Source organism: Pygoscelis adeliae, unplaced genomic scaffold (assembly GCF_000699105.1).
Source record: "Pygoscelis adeliae isolate BGI_AS28 unplaced genomic scaffold, ASM69910v1 Scaffold251, whole genome shotgun sequence".
Taxonomy (NCBI): Eukaryota; Metazoa; Chordata; class Aves; order Sphenisciformes; family Spheniscidae; genus Pygoscelis; species Pygoscelis adeliae.
The window spans coordinates 1,332,721-1,336,887 of NW_008824109.1; the positions used below are offsets into that span (position 1 = coordinate 1,332,721).

Below are 4,167 nucleotides of genomic sequence, written 5' to 3' on the forward strand. Positions count from 1 at the left end.
CCCCAGGTCCTTTTCCGCCAGGCAGCTTTCCAGCCACTCTTCCCCAAGCCTGTAGCGCTGCATGGGGTTGTTGTGGCCAAAGTGCAGGACCCGGCACTTGGCCTTGTTGAAGCTCATACAGTTGGCCTGGGCCCATCGATCCAGCCTGTCCAGGTCCCTCTGCAGAGCCTTCCTACCCTCGAGCAGATCAACACTGCCGCCCAACTTGGTGTCGTCTGCAAACTTACTGAGGGTGCACTCGATCCCCTCATCCAGATCATTGATAAAGATATTAAACAGAACTGGCCCCAATACTGAGCCCTGGGGAACACCGCTCGTGACCGGCCGCCAACTGGATTGAACTCCATTTACCACAACTCTCTGGGCCCGGCCGTCCAGCCAGTTTTTGACCCAGCGCAGAGTACACCTGTCTAAGCCGTGAGCCGCCAGCTTCTCCAGGAGAATGCTGTGGGAGACGGTGTCAAAGGCTTTACTAAAGTCCAGGTAGACAACAATAGCATCACTTTGCACAATTCACAAACCATAAATACCTCGTAAGACAAACTCATTCTGGAAAAGTAAGATTTTGTTGTTGGGTTGTTTTTTTTGGGGGGGGTCGTTTGTTTGTTTTTTAAGAGAGAAGACTCCTAATACTAAGAGATATCTATGTTAGCAGAAGAGAAAAAATGGTACCGGCTTTGCTTTGTATTACATTTTCCTTGCATACATCTAATATAGAGGCTTTCTTCAAATACACAATTTTAAACAATTTTATCACATAATGAACCACTACAAGAAAAGCGAGGTTTCAAGGCAGACAAAAGTAGGATCTTTTTAGATCAAATAACATAGGTAAAGTCTCAGGCAAGTAGTGCTTTTCTCAGCTGTATTAATGAATAAGAAACCATACTGTTAGACTACCAACTTTGTCCCATGCACATTTTTAACACATCTGGCTATAACAACTCCGAAAGTTTTAACAAGAGCCAAAACTGACTAAATAGTTTTAAGCATCCCACCTCAGCTTCTTTCATAAACTGATATGGCCACTTATAGACACCATTTCACAACATTTTCCAGTAAACTCTCTAAATGCTGTGTTGCTTTTTAAGTTGAGTCTACCAAGTTCTATCGCTGCTACCAGCCAATTAACAGAGATAAAGGAGAAAACTGATGCTGCATTGACCTTCCACAACAAGGAGGAGAAACAAACAAAAAAATCACCACCCACAAGCAAGTCTCCCACAGATTTCTGCAAGAACACTGGCGTATTTTCACTGGGCCACAGATGAGCCAACATCTGCGCCTCTTATAAATGCAAGTAGTGGAACTGCTTGTTATTTTTTACACCTCAAATATGCACTGACGCAAAGACAGACTGAAGCAAAAGGAGACAGAGCCAGGGTGGAAACAGCCACACTCCTTACTGCAGTATCCCCGAACTCCTGCAGCTCCTTTTCAGTTTGCACTATGAGGCTCATCAGGCCTAGGAGCCTTGCACAGCAAGTGCGAGACCTGCTCGGCAGGATCTGCAGGTCTTCATCCTTTCTCAGGAGGTTCAGTATCCTCCAGACTGCTTCTAAACCTTACTGGCTCCAGAGGCTGGGCCCCTGGGCTCCCCCAGCACTGACCCCGAAGCACCTGGGTCACCTCTAACTGTGGCAAACCTGAGATCATTTCTCAGACCCTCCTCACAAGCATTACAGAGGACAGACCTGAAGTAATTCTATTCCTCTCATGAAGATTTTTTTTGTTTAAAGCTTCTGAAAGAAAAAAAAAAAAAAACAACAAAAAAACCACCAGCGACCAAGAATCCTATAGCATGTGAGCACGGGCTTTGCTCTGGATGCAGAGCCAGCCACCCCTGGCTGAGCCCACCCATCCCTACAGCCTTTTTTCTCCCCCGGCCCTGGGCAGCTCCCCCCCAGGCTGCCCCTGCGCCCTGCAGCTGGGCTCACCTTCTCCCCAACCCCCGGCTCAGTACAGCAGTTACAGGACCACGGGAATAAGCTAGCTACAAGCACCCTGCAGGGATGCTGTGTCTCATCGTTTCTGTGGTAAACTTGGAGCTGTCATGGAGACAGCATCACTTGCGTCACCGAGACCAGTCAAGGGCAGCAAACACCCAAGAGCACTCTCATCAGGCTTTCAATAGAAAACATCACAGCCACACCAAAATATTAAAGCGTCCTGAAAGAATGTACATCTTTTATAGACACCGGGCTGCAGACTGTATTTAAACACAGGCATGAAAGGGGAATTTAATTTGATAATCTCTGAATTTCATCAGGATGATTCAGGAGTTTCCCCTGCTGAGAGAGAAGCTGAGCATTGCTCTACTGCTGGTGCCCTGCAGGCAGACCAGGCTGGTTGCATTCAGACATTTTAGGTCCCGCAGGTGCTAAATACTCTCCCTTTTTCAGGATCTAGGATGAGCAAAGGACATCCTGTCTTTAATAAAAACCATTTCGGAGGTAACTGATCATTTTGGCTGGGCTTCTTTATGTTTCTGGGAAATGCAAATATGTATTAAAATAATAAAATAAAAATAACACGCATTCCTTCCTTACAAAAGAATAACTTTCCAAGTGCAGCTGGGGCCAAGAATCCCTCTGGATTCAGCTGAACATTTTGCTAAGAAGCCATTTTCATTTTCTATAATGATGTGACAAAATGTAATTTGGAGATTCCTGAGGCTTTCTAACACAGTAATCTTACGCCATGCCTCTTGGCAATCTGGGAGAGGTTAAGGCCACTCCTTTCTTAACATAAATAATGTAAAATCCAAGGTCGCATTATTATAAAACTGAACTTGACAGATCAAAACAAAAAGAAATACAAGTCCAGACAAAAAGAAAAAAATCTGCTTGTTCAGTTCAGAAGAAGGAAATTTGAGAGGAAATATGACTGTTCTCTGCACAACAGTAAAGGTAATGGGATACAAAAAGCAGAAGAAAAACAAATTTAGCAGGACAATTATTAGCAGAACAATTGTTCAAAACTGGTCAGGAATGAACTCAAGCTGGAAAAAAGCAGAGTGTAGCCATCATAGCTGAAACAAACACCCCCTAGGGCTACCTGCCCCCATTTCAAGTGAGACTTTAATGATTTTATGGAAGAATTAAGTTGGATCTGCTAGCAACAAAGCACACCTCAACTCTGTAACTTCACCCTACTCTATCAGCAGCATAGTCCAGGCCAAAGAATTAACAAATTTTATAAGGTATGAAATGAAATTGCTCAAAAGGCAGCCATAAACAACAAAGATGGACATAAAAAGTGAGTTCAAGAATAAAATTTTTAAATCTGCAAATACAAAATGCATTTTGAATTCAAAGAAAGAATATACAGTTTCCATGAGCATCTTCTGGAACATCCCTTAGTCTTCAAAAGAATATTAATCTAAGTAGCATATATATTAAACCATCATGTAAAATGTTATCATTTACATTGAGAAAGAGTTATTATATGAAAATAACTTGCTGCCAGAAGCTTTGTATCTGCACAAAATCTCACTTAGGCTGCCATAAAATCAAGCACAATCAAAACTTCAAAAATGCAAGTAAAAATTCTCTACTCCCAAAGTCACAGCCTACTAGCCTGAAATAAGAGGTCCGTTGCAAAAATCAAGAGCCAAAGAAACTCTGAAGTGGGAGCAGCAAACGTATGATTGTGGGGGTTTTAACTGTAGGGGAGGAAAAAAAAAATAGCGAAGACGACAGATGAGCTGTATCCATTCAAACTAAGTAGGGCACAAGGGACAAGGCAACTAATTTAAGTGTTTAGAGACTCTGACACTGTGGTTCATTATCTTTTATAAGCCATACTCAGCCCTGGTGTTTCTGTTAACTACACTGATGAATACAATTTTGCCCTCATCTTCAGAAACAAGAATAGAAAGTTTTCCTTTAACCTGACAGCCCTGAATTACCCTTTTCTACTGCACAGAATTCCCTAACTATGAGAATTTAATAAAAGGGACGGAGTCCCTTCGCTATATATGAGTTGGATCAAACATTACCATACAGCTATATAGCAGTATCAAACCCAGAGCAAAAACTGTTCCACCTTTTGTCAAATGGGAGATAAAACCTGCATGCACCATACTAGAGGAACTTAACAGCTCTCTTGTCATCATGCCGAAAATACAGAGCACTACTCACTTAGCTATGATGAAACCCTCTTTGT

At 42.6% G+C, this 4,167-nt stretch overlaps 1 protein-coding gene across 1 annotated transcript in view; it reads right to left on the reverse strand.

The window, feature by feature from the left end:
• The window catches only part of GLS (glutaminase), an 87,701-nt gene that overhangs the window by 5,929 nt on the left and 77,605 nt on the right, over positions 1 to 4,167 (reverse strand). The window lies entirely within an intron of this gene.